At 47.4% G+C, this 13,345-nt stretch overlaps 1 protein-coding gene and 1 non-coding gene across 2 annotated transcripts in view; both read right to left on the bottom strand.

Annotated features, from left to right (window-relative positions):
- Positions 1–13,345, bottom strand: part of LOC119433267 (equilibrative nucleoside transporter 1) — an 82,267-nt gene that overhangs the window by 38,727 nt on the left and 30,195 nt on the right. Inside the window, exon 2 of the mRNA XM_037700417.2 lies at positions 9,099–9,263. The gene's annotated coding sequence lies outside the window, so the exon portion shown is untranslated. The remainder of the gene's footprint in view (positions 1–9,098; positions 9,264–13,345) is intronic.
- Positions 2,352–2,423, bottom strand: Trnat-cgu (transfer RNA threonine (anticodon CGU)). Its single transcript has one exon. It is a non-coding gene; the product is annotated as a tRNA-Thr (tRNA).

The following is a 13,345-nucleotide window of genomic DNA, read 5'->3' on the forward strand; positions in this document are numbered from 1 at the left end:
GGCTCACAAGTGTCGGCAGTGGTGGTGGTGTCACGCTGAAAAGTGGGCCGATCCTGAAAGGGTCCAAGCTCAAGGGCACATACCCCTGTCATATGGGCCGATCCTGGCGATAGTGCAGAAAGGGTCCAAGCTCAAGGGCACATACCCCTGTCACATGGGCCAATCCTGGCGATAGTGCAGAAAGGGTCCAAGCTCAAGGGCACATACCCCTGTCACATGGGCCGATCCTGGCGATAGTGCAGAAAGGGTCCAAGCTCGATGGCACATAGCCCTGTCATACGGGCCAATCCTGGCGATAGTGCAGAAAGGGTCCAAGCTCAAGGGCACATACCCCTGTCACATGGGCCGATCCTGGTGATAGTGCAGAAAGGGTCCAAGATCGATGGCACATACCCCTGTCATATGGGCCAATGCATGCTGGCGATAGTGCAGAAAGGGTCCAAGCTCAAGGGCACATACCCCTTACACCTGTCACATGGGCCGATCCTGGCGATAGTGCAGGAAGGGTCCAAGCTCAAGGGCACATACCCCTGTCATATGGGCCGATCCTGGTGATAGTGCAGAAAGGGTCTAAGCTCGATGGCACATACCCCTGTCACATGGGCCGATCCTGGTGATAGCGCAGAAAGGGTCCAAGCTCAAGGGCACATACCCCTGTCACATGGGCCGATCCTGGTGATAGTGCAGAAAGGGTCCAAGCTCGATGGCACATACCCCTGTCATATGGGCCAATCCTGGCGATAGTGCAGAAAGGGTCCAAGCTCAAGGGCACATACCCTTGTCATATGGGCCGATCCTGGTGATAGTGCAGAAAGGGTCCAAGCTCGATGGCACATAGCCCTTGGGCTCGGGGACCTGTAACGCGCCCTTAAACTACCCTTTTGTCACACGTGGGACCCAAAGAGACAAAATCACCAGCCCTTCCCTGTCGTGAAAATGGGGCCCGGTTAGCGAAGCTTGTCGTCCGATTCTAGCGTGAGTGCTTCCGAAGCCTAGGCGAAAAGTCAGCGAAGAGCTGCGGACCCCGACCCCGAGTTGCGGGAGCGCGATGTTGAAGCCATACGTCAGCGAAGAACCACCGACCCTGATTTAGGGCAAACGAAGCGGAACGCCTGCGACAGTGTCGTCTTACCACAATCTTCGCTTTCTCCCATTTTCTCTACAGGGAAGCCATAGGCGGAAAGTTTTAATTTTTTCCGGGGGGGGGGGGAGGGGGCTGGCGCCCGACCAGCTTTCCGAAACCTACCCATATATATATATATATATATATATATATATATATATATATATATATATATGTGTGTGTGTGTGTGTGTGTGTGTGTGTGTGTGTGTGGACCGACCCTTGAAAAATGTCGGTCCACCGACCGAAACTGTTGGGTAAATTAGACAGTTTTAGTTTAGCGTTTTTACGCTCCGCTTAGCTGCTGAGCTGAGCGGAAGCACGAATGCGCATGCGCTCTCCGCTTAGCCGCAAGCGGGCTAGCGGAGCGAAAATCACGGTCCGCTTACAAGCTGCCTAAGCGGAGCGGGGAGCGTTGCTATCTAGCCACCCTAGCGTTGCTGCCGTCTTTCGCTAACGAGGGTGGGCGATGCACGCGCCCTCTCTCGCGCGTGCATCGAAGCACCTTGCATCGAGGCACCAGTCGTGCGAGCGCGAATAACTTGTGTAGTACAGCTCCAACTGGTTCTTTAAGGAAATAAAGTGAACAGCACAGCTAACAAAAACGTCGCCTGCGCATTTGTGTCACAAAAGATTGGATTGGATTCGAAATGTAACCTGGCTGGCTATCACGTGTCGTTCACTTAGTCGACGCTTCATTTTCCAGTCGATAAAATGGACCGGTTACGCATTACAAGCACCCGTCTAGATATTTCATGAACACATAAGTTATATATATTCGTTTTACTTTGTAAAAGTCACAAAACGTTTTTTTTTTATTTTGTTTCACTACGCTGAATTTGGCCAGAGGGCGCTGCAACTACGAAAGGTCCGCCAGTGACTCTAGAAAGGTCCGCTCCGCTACGCTACACGCATAACTAAAACGTGAAAATCGCCCGCCGCTCCGCTGTGGCTTAGCGGGGCAACTCGGAGCGGAGCGGACCGTAAAGACGCTCAACTAAAACACTCTAATAAGAAACCTAAGATAACCGCGAAGTTGTGCTTCTAATTGTCCTATATATATATAACGAGAAGAAAGAGAACCGATGGGCCCGATTTTTATTAATCATATCATAAGAAGACAACAAACATTAACACCAAGGACAACATAGGAGAAATTACTTGTACTTTACTAATTGAATTAACGAAACGATAAATTACTGGAAATCAAAATGGATGAAAAAACAACTGTCCGCAGGTGGGAAACGAACCCACGTCTTCGCATTACGCGTGCGATGCTCTCACCATTGAGCTACCGCGGAACCGTTTTCCCATCCACTTTCTTGGGTATTTTTATGTTTTACAACTAGAACTAACCCTGGCAGTGTTAGCCAGCGCCAACACTCCAAACCTAGAGGCGGATGTGGAACATCCTTTCTGCCGCAGGCGTCACGAGCACGTGATCTTTTTGTGTGATATATATATATATATATATATATATATAGTTCAAAAAATAGAAGCACGTAGGAAAAACTTAAGACTTTACTGACGTTTCGGCCGGGGTTCGGCCTTCATCAAGAGTGCGTGTACAAGCATACAGAGCTCAATTTATACCTTTTTGCCGTAAGGGTGAAAAGAGACAAGAAAAAAATACAAAGGAAAAAAAATAAATACAAAGTAAAAAAGAATACAACGAACACGTAAATGGAAAACTGCGCTTGCACAGAGTGGAATTATTATAAAAAAGTGAATACAACAAGGCTGTGAAAACAAGCTCCTAAATCGTGAGTAGCCCATGACCACAGGTGTGCACAGATTTCGTGTCGTCATGGATGTCAACACGTGCAATGACTCATGTCAAAGTCATCAAAACGATGGGCATGTACATTGGTGCTATACAGGGGTACAAAGTTGGGCGTGCATGGAGTGGGATTATTGAAAACGTATAAACAAAGAGCATGCGGGCATCACTGACAGGATTTAGTGGCGTCGTGAGTGTCTACACATCTGATGGCTCATCAGATGTGTAGACACTCACCATCAGATGAGATGGTGAGTGTCTCACCATCACATGCACATCACCATCAGATGTGTAGACACTCACCATCAGAGAAACCTGAGCCCGAAGCACATCCTGGACTTGACCGAATACCTAAAAGAGGAACTCTGGAGCAAGGGTACGTACCGAACGAGTGGAAACACGCGGAAGTCGTGGCCATTCCCAAACCAGGCAAGAAGCCCGCGATCGACGCCCTACGTCCCATCTCGCTGACTTCGTGCCTCGGCAAGCTGTACGAGAGGGTCATCGGAGCCCGCCTCCAACACTACATAGAGGACGGTGACCTCTTCCCGCACACCATGCTTGGCTTCAAGCCGGGACTATGTGCGCAAGATGTTTTCCTAATCCTGAAGGAAGAAGTTCTCAAGGGCATCCCGAAGGGAGGAGAACACCTCCTGCTCGCACTCGACCTGAAAGGGTCCTTCGATAACATCTCTCACGAGGCCATTCTCAAGGGACTGAACGACATCAGCTGCGGAGAGCGCATCTTTAAATTACGTCAAATCGTTCTTGACGGGCCGGACGGCAACCATCGGAATAGGCCAGACTCGATCGGATACGATCCACGTGCCGAACAAAGCAACGCCGCAAGGGGCGATAGTCTCCCCGATTCTCTTCAACATCGCGATGACCAAAGAGCTCGGAAGATCCCAGACCTAGGTTACGCCTTATACGCAGACGACATCACGCTCTGGGCCACCAAGGGCTCCCTCGCGCAAAAGGAGGTGACCCTTCAGGAGGCCGCGACGGCCGTGGAGAGATTTGCGGCAGCAGATCACGGAAAGCAAAAAGACTAGGATACTCCGTTTTTGGATCCAGAGCAACTTGAAAGCCACCCACACCAGCCACCCTAAGGTCCACAACCAACCAGATCTCGCGGATTATCAAACGAATAACAAGAAGCCGCAAGAGCATGCGAGAAGAGGACACGCTCCACCTCGTCCAGGCTCTGGTGATCAGCAGAGTAACGTTTAGCATGCCGTATCACTACGACTCGCTAAACAAACGCGACCAAGAACAAGTTGATGTCATCATCAGAGGCGCGTACAAAACGGCCCTGGGTCTTCCTGTTACCACCTCAAACGAGAAGTTAGCGGCTCTTGGGATTCACAACACCTTCGCTGAGCTGTCGGACGCGGTTATGGCTTCGCAAAAAGCCAGACTACAGAACACGGCGGCGGGCAGAGCCATCCTCCACCGGACCGGCACGGCAACGGAGCTTCGTGCCCTCGATGGGCAACGGTCACTCCCGCCCGAGGTTAGAAGCAAGATCACGGCGAACCCCATACCAAAGCACATGAATCATGAACTCCACGAAGGACGACGCAAGGCGCGGGTCGACAGACAGCGCCGACAATTCAAGGGTGACCCGTACGTAACGTACGTGGACGTGGCGGCGTACCCTGCAGGGGGGCTCTTCGCGGTAGCCGCCGTGAACGGGAGAGACAACTCCTTAACCCTCGCGGCCTCCGTCAGGGCAGAGACCCCAGCTGCGGCTGAGGCCATAGCCGCGGCGCTAGTAATAAAGCAACATGACAGGGTGTGCAGGGAAGTTCATGTCGTTACCGACTCGCAACAGGCCTGCCGCAACTTTACCAACGGACGAACACCGGTGCTGGCGGCTCAGATTCTAGGCCCGAGGCTGCAAGAATCCCATCAAATCACGTGGACGCCGGGTCACGCGGGACTGGAGGGGAACGAAAGGGAGAACGCCTTAGCTCGAGCGCTAATTAACCGAGCGGGGCAAAACCATTCGTCTGATCAATCCCCACCCTTTATCAAAATTTGTGCCCCTGCCATCAAATTACTGCTACCGACTCGAGATCCAGCGACTCAACCGCAGGATTTATCCTCCCCCTCACAAAAAGCTCAGCACTGAAGAGGCAATAGCCCTCAGACTTATCCAAACAAACACATTCCCAAACCTACACAGATACAGCAAAATATACCCACAAACATATCGCGGCATCTGCCCCTGGTGCAGCGACACACGCCCTACGCTCTTTCACATCTCGTGGGGGTGCGGGGGCAAACCTGAACATTTAAAGACGCCTAACACGTCATTTGAACGGTGGGAGGTACAGCTGACCGGCGATACCCTGGCGGGACAAGAAGCTCTCGTCCAGCAAGTACGTCGAGCAGCCATGGCCAGTGGAGTCCTGGAATGAGGACACCACCCACTCGTCCTCAAGATCAACTCGAAATAATGTTTTTCTCTCTCTCTCGCATTTGCAAAGTCGTTTGCTTTCAGCATCGGATGGGAGGATAGTGCTGCGTGTGACCACTGCGGCGACGAGGAAACCATTGAGCACGTACTTTGTCATTGTCCCCAATACAGCGCACATAGGCAGTCACTCACGACCGCGCTGGCGCGTCTTGACGACCGGCCGCTTTCGGAGCAGACAGTCCTGGAACGCCGGCCTATACAGTCGTCATACAAGAAGTCAGTCAAGCTCAGCGGTAAATTTATTATACGCATGCATATAGTCGGCTGCTCAGCGCCACGACTGCCTTGTCGTGCTCGACGCCAAGTGTATGTGTGTCCGCTTACGCCGGGATTTGCCTGCGCTGACTTGCTTTGTGTCAAGTATACGTTTGTTCTGCCGGTTATATATATATATATATATATATATATATATATATATATATATTTGTCAGAAGTTCCACGTAGCGGTCATCACAGCGTCTCAGTAGTGATTTATCACGCCTGCAAGCCCTTTCTCTTTCGTCCATGTCCTAGAACAAGATGTGAATAGATTTAGACGAATTTCCCATTTTCTTCAAAAAAAAAAAAAGTCCTAAAACGCCTAGATCTAGGGAAGTTTACCCTATAAGTCTTGCAGCACTGGTTCGTAACGATGCTCACGCCACCTGGGACCTGGAGGATTGCCGCTTTTCGATGCTACTATCGGCACGTGCTTTTATTGGTTTTTACCGGCATTTATGCTACGTATATTCTGCACTTCGGGCGTCCCTGACTCCCCCCCCTCCGGACCTATAAATAGTTTTTAAAGGAGGGGTCAGGACACCAACCAAAAAAGCAGTTAAAATCGTTGTTAACGCTTCGGCTCCTCCACGGGAGCATTGTTTCCAATGAGTGAAATCCGGCACAGTGCGCGGTTTGTATGCACGGCGCATAACATGATTAAAACACCTGACATACACAGGCGCACGATTGTCGTCGTTGCGATTAAGGGTGCTCAGCGTGGTTTGGATGATCTATGACTCCAGATGAAGACGTGAAGATACATTGGCCGACCACGTGCTTTATACCAGTTGATAGTGTATATATATATATATATATATATATATATATATATATATATATATATATATATATATATATGTGTGTGTGTGTGTGTGTGTGTGTGTGTGTGTGTGTGTGTGTGTGTGTGTGTGTGTGTGTGTGTGTGTGTGTGTGTGTGTGTGTGTGTGTGTGTGTGTGTGTGTGTGTGTGTGTGTGTGTGTGTGTGTGGTGTGTGTGTGTGTGTGTGTGTGTGTGTGTGTGTGTGTGTGTGTGTGTGTGGTGTGTGTGTGTGTGTGTGTGTGTGTGTGTGTGTGTGTGTGTGTGTGTGTGTGTGTGTGTGTGTGTGTGTGTGTGTGTGTGTGTGTGTGTGTGTGTGTGTGTGTGTGTGTGTGTGGTGTGTGTGTGTGTGTGTGTGTGTGTGTGTGTGTGTGTGGTGTGTGTGTGTGTGTGTGTGTGTGTGTGTGTGTGTGTGTGTGTGTGTGTGTGTGTGTGTGTGTGTGGTGTGTGTGTGTGTGTGTGTGTGTGTGTGTGTGTGTGTGTGTGTGTGTGTGTGTGTGTGTGTGTGTGTGTGTGTGTGTGTGTGTGTGTGTGTGTGTGTGTGTGTGTGTGTGTGTGTGTGTGACGGAGTTGCACGGTGCTCCGTCAGAGCATTGGATGCAACGTGTTTTTTTATAGACGTCATTCCTCTGACGGGCTTCCGTCCCACACTCGACTTCATCGAAAGAGTGCTCGTTTACAGCTAAATTCACGCTATAAAAGAAGAAGAAAAAATAAAAGGTATACTGAAGTGCCATATGGCATTACGAGCTTATTAGCAATCGGACATAGTTGATAGAAAAAGAAAAGTATCGTACAAATAAAAATAGACTTTTAGCGCATGTGCGAATGGGGCATTCCAAGGCTTTCGTCACTCAAAGGAAGCGATATTTTGAGATTATAACCGGGAGCTTCGAAAATCTCCCTTCAACTTAGCGCTGTACACTGGCATGCAGGCGGGACAGCGGGATCGAAGCACCGTTGCGTCCTAAATTCCTCCTGTTGGATTACTCCTGCCGTCTCTCCTCATTGGCGTCGGCCTCTATAGCTGGCATTTCCATGCATTAGCACTGGCTGGAGCAGTCTGATATTCACCTCGCGGAGCATTCGCCCAAAAACATTTTCTAAATTGGGGCGCCTTTCTGAAGTACCGAAATGTTCATATTCGTTACGTAAAAGAAAACTTATTTCGACATTATTACTAATAGGTCGAACAAATCAAACACAGACATGCAGAGGTAACAATGTAGATGTGCCGATTCGTTCAGCCAGCTACCATATTATTTCGACAGATATAATAGGGTAATAATTTTGACATTACGAAGGATCTAATATAGGCGCTGACTTTTTTCGGACACCTTGGATTTGCTATGTTTAACTTCATTCCACGTGCGCACTGGGTATACCGCTGAACCACCGAGACAGCGGCTAGTTCAACTGGATAAGGTCTGAGTTCACGGCGAAATTGGCGCCACCCGTGCATCGTGAGGAAATACGCCAGCGCGGCTGAAAACAGCCCCTTCCGACCAGAGCGGCACGCGAGCGTTCGGCGGCTGCGCTGGTTCCCATCGCCTCCTGGCATGCTGACATCACGCGTCGAAAAAAGATTAAACGAGCGGGCTAAGGGAGCATGATCTCTGCGCACTTATTTCGGTTCACGAAAGCTGGGAAGTGCGTGTACGTCGACCACTACGGAATGGCTCAAGGTAATCAACTTTAGCTCCCGCATCGATACTGGTCCGCAGGCGGTCACGTGGCCAGCGTCTGTCCAATCATAACGTCGGACTCCCAGGGGCGCCATCGGCAGTGCGTGCCCGCCCACCAAGATCTTTCAGACATTTTTTTCTTTCGTCAGATTCGAGTTTCGCCAGGAAAACTTCATGCTGCTAGATGTAAATGTGAACTCTGCAGCGTGGAATCAGCTGAGTCAACCCTGACGTTTTGTTTTTTTATAATTATGCCCTTCGCGCTGGCAAAATGTCGCGTATTTCGTGATACGAGCGCAGAGCATTCCTGCTGACTTGCAGAAAACAGTGTACTCAGGAGTTGCCTCTGCTAGTCGGAGGGCACGAAGACGACTCATCTTGAAGCAGGAATTTCTCGAAGCAGGACCTTTCGAAGCAGCAACTCCACCTCTCGAGCTCCAGTGGAGCACCTCACGTGATTTCCTATGGATCATCGGAGCGCGTGATCCCCTGTGACATTTTGTGCTGCAATACCGCCGTTAACTGTTCAGTCAACCGGGGTGACCCGACGAAAGCGGCTGGAAGCTTAAGTCATTTCATTGTTGCTGCTTCGAAGATTTCCTGCTACCCAGGAAAGAAGGTGAAATTTCGGCGAAGAAACTGTGACAGCATATCAGAGCATCGGTGCGCATAAAAAACCTGCGCTGCTTTGTGCCAAAATAATACCGCATCCATTCATGTAAGCCAAGACAAAAAAAAAAAAAAAAGACAGCTATAGAGGGCAGGCATTTGTGGCACGAATTTCATACGAAGCAACTGTGGTACCATCGGAGGTGCGCGCCGAGGGGTGTTCAAGTAGCCTCTGTAGCAGGCAAATTTCAGCGGCCGCAGTAGCGTCTCAAGCCGAAGCATGAGCTCGGAGACGCATCTTTCGAGCTTCGACCCTCGACGGCCAGCGAGCCCCAGTTACCTGCGCATGGATCCGGAGAATCGGCCGCGCCGGCTGCTCGACCCAGAGGAGATCCCGTTTCTGCCCAGAGCGCGATCATGGAGGAGGGTGAGTGATGGAGCCGAAGCCACCGCCATTTTGCTGTCCAGTCTCTTCTCCCCGCTATGGGATCGGGAAGGGCGGCAGCTGCAAATGAAGCACACGAGAAGGCACTAAATAAGACGAAGATTTCAAAGATCTCATATATCAAGCCACTCACTTTCAAGCGGCCGAGCCTCATTGATGAAAACATATCGTTACTGCCAATGCGATGTTTCGCTTTCCGCGAGGTATCTAAGTAAAAATGTATAGAAAGTCCGTGGCACATGTGAGTTCGGGAAGTGGAATTGATTAATTCCACTAAATGAAAGGTGGATTCGCGGAGGTGCGCAGCTTTTGACAGGAAGTGAGACATTCAACCGGTTAAGGAACTTTTTTTTTTTCGCTTGGGTGGCCACGCGGCATAACGTCATAATGGAGTTAAATATAAACATGCAGGTCCGTTTCATAAAGATACTGCAACGGTGACTTATAAAATGCGTTGCGCATAATCCATCTTTCATAGCCTTCTACTCGATTACTGTTCAAATTCACATATTTAAGAACACTTTCGCGAATTGTCTTTGGCTGAGAAACTTGTAAAGCTCTGCACTAAGCCGAGATCATATCAGTACAAAACACCACATTACCGTTCAACAACATTTTGATAAAACGGCAGTTTAACCGAGTGCGTTTATTCTCGGTATACTCTTGGTACAAATACTGTTTTTAGCACATTCGTATCCATATATGTTTTCAAAAATAGCTCGATTGGTGCTTTGAGCTGTAAACCTGGTTGCATATTATGGCACTTCTTGGCTTACGCGGGTTCTCTGCCAAAATCAATAAACGAATCCATCAATTACCCAGTCAATCAATCAAGCCGACACCCCATTTGAGAGAGAATAAACTTTATTGAAAACTGGTCCGCCAGTTTTCCTTCGAGGCGAGACGGAGGAACAGGAGATTAACCCCTGTCCCGTTCCACCCTCCGTCGATGACGATGGCGGTGATGGTGCCTCAGGTGACGGCTCGAAGTCCTTGGACCCGGGCGGCATCTTCGTCTTGCCGGACGGCCCATGGTTGGTCGGCCAGCTCGTCGCTGGTGAGTGCCGCCTCCCAGCGGCGGCGACGCCGAGGGGCGAATTTTTGTTAGCACGGAGCAAGTGAAATAAAAAAAAGGTAAAAAAGAAGAAGAAAAGAAAAGGCTTATGTTGATCCCCCTTTCATAGGAAATAGTAGAACACGAAAGTGAAACGTGCCTTCACACAAGCTGTTGCATGTTTATTGTACGTGAACAATTCAGAATTATAGCACAAATGCGCACACTGCCTATGGTTATTGGGCCGGCATGGCACCATTTGAAGTGCATGCACCCACGCTATAGACGTCTAGTGACATATCTCCTCCATCTTGCCGACTGACATTTTATCGACATTTGAGGCTATTTTTTACCATTGTTCTGTTCAGGAAAACTGGCTCATTTTAAATCAGAAGCTAACCGAGCTAATGCCCATGTTCATTCCAAAAACGACTATCCGTGAAAATCGCCAAAAACCATGATTTAACAAAGTTTTGCACCGCCTAGATAACAACAAAAAACGCTTATTCAGGAATGCCAAACTTAAAGGGGCGTCGAAAACTGGGACAAGTATTATGCAGCTGAAAAAGCTTATGTCACAGCAATCCGCGACGCCAAATTTGCTTTCTTTAACAACGATTTGCCTAATATGTTAACTGAAAAAACCCGCAAGTTTTGGCAGATAATTAACCCCCAAGCAGTAGCTTCTATACCACTCTTACTAACGACTCTGGAGAGGTTATTTCAGACGCTAAATGTGCCGATGCTTTTAACAAGGCCTTCATTTTTCCCATCTGTCTTCACTAAAGAAGTAGACATTTCCTTACGTAAGTTTTTATGTCATATAACGTCTTCCATGCCTGCAATCAGCTTTTCTGTTGATGGTATCTCATCCCTCATCAAAAAGATGAAGTAGTTATCGGAATCTGGACTGGCCGACATTAGCGCGAAACTGTTTTAAAATATAGGACACGTTGCTTCGGCTTATTTTTTATTATTTTTGCAATCTCATTCAACAGGTATCATTTCAGATGATTGGAAAGTGGGAAAGGTCGTTCCCATCTTCAAATCCGGTAACAAAAACTGACCTCTGAACTACCGACCAATTTCCTTGACCAGCGTACCTTGCAAACTCATGGAACACGTCATTTACTCTTATATCACGAATTCCCTCGACTCTCCTAACTTCTTTCTTAATTCTCAACATGGGTGTCGTAGGGGTCTCTCCTGCGAAACCCAGCTTGCCATCTTTGTTCATGACCTTCATGCTAACCTTTACGATAACGTACAAACCGAATCCTTATTTCTTGACTTCGCGAAAGCCATTGATGAAGTACCCCACAAACGCTTAATTTTGAAATTATCCTTCGTAAACTTGCACCCGAATGTAATAAATTGGATTAAGAAATTCTTGACTAACCGTTCACAACTAGTGTTTAAAAATAACAAATTATCCAGCCCACTTACAGTGTCGTCGGGGGTACCTCACGGCTCCGTCCTCGGTCCTCTTCTATTCCTAATATACATTAACGATCTACTTTTGCATGTATCTTCTAATAGCCGCATGTTTGCTGACGACTGCGTTATTTACCGAACCGGTAGTAGCCCATCTGACCACATGATTCTACATAAAGACCTCGACTACATACTTCTATGCTGTGATGACTGGCTAATGTCTCTAACCCCTACTAAATGCAAACTCATTTCCTTCACTTGTCAAATTCCCCTTCCCTTATAACATAGCTAACGTCCCCGTTGAATCAGTAACTACTTATAAATACCTTGGAGTTACCTTATCTAACAATATGTCCTCGAACACGCGCATTTCTAAAGTCACGTCACTAGCTAACAGAACTTTAGGCTTTCTTAAAACGTCATTTACGTAACGCTCCGAGACACGTAAAACTACTTGCTTACAGATCACTAGTCAGGGCTAAGTTAGAGTACGCATCTCCTATCTGGAACCCACCCGAAGTAGGTCTCACAAATATTCTATAATCCGTTCAAAATCGTGCTGCTATAGATTCATTCATACTTCGTATTCATATGAAATCAGTGCTTCATCCCCCAAAGCCGAGTCACAACTTGTCACATTTGTCTTGTCACCGACGCGTTGCAACCCTCCCTCTATTTCGCAAGTTCTTTGCACTGGCTGCTTAATCGCACTCGATCTTTACATTATCCCTGCAGCTCACATATCTTATCGCACTGATCATGCGCTACAAGTTTCTCGCCCACTTGCCCGTACTAAAACTTTTTCTGCTTCATTTTTCCCAGAGCAGCAAAAGACTGGAACGGCGTTTCTCGCAACATCGCCCCTACGTTAACCTGTCCATCAAACTTCATGCATAGGATAACAAATGTAACATCACATTGGCCGTTGTGATGCCCACCTCTTATGTAATACCCCCTCGAGGATATTTAATGAAATAAAAATAAAAAATGAAATTAAATTAAATTATTACCCCCTCTTCACATGATTTTCCGATACAGCCATTACTTGACAAACTAAGTTAATTACAGATTAAGTATATGTACAAGCACAAGTTGTGCAAATCAATAATAAAAGAATCTAAACAAAACAGGAAGTACTTTGTTTAGCTCGGTGAACTAGTCCAAAAACCTCCTACAGACTACTGCACGCGACATGCAGAATATTGGAAAGTACTCTTACCGCACTAACTACGCTACACAATCACTTCAGTACCGCAATCCATCTTGTTGAACAGTTACATAAAAAAATCATATATTGATATTATGAGAATGAATATAAAAGAACTAACGCAGTTATTTCGGCAATGACATCTTATGTACACTACAGTCTTCTTGCACTGTGCTTCTCACTTATTTTTTGACCGCGACTACTTATAATTTTATTTTTTTCGATATTTTACTCAGCTTATAAATTGTATGCATATTACATATGTATATATACTTCCGGTTCTCTGATAGCTTTTCTTGTATGTTGCAATCTTTGCAGTCTGCATTTTGCGTTAACTTGAATATACTGAGTTTTTTTTTTTTTTGGTTTAGTTGTAAAATTATTGGTTGTAATTTTTGTTGAAGCAATTTTGTTGTAAAATTCTTGTTTGTGCGTCATCTACTGTGT

Source organism: Dermacentor silvarum, chromosome 11 (genome assembly GCF_013339745.2).
Source record: "Dermacentor silvarum isolate Dsil-2018 chromosome 11, BIME_Dsil_1.4, whole genome shotgun sequence".
NCBI lineage: Eukaryota > Metazoa > Arthropoda > Arachnida > Ixodida > Ixodidae > Dermacentor > Dermacentor silvarum.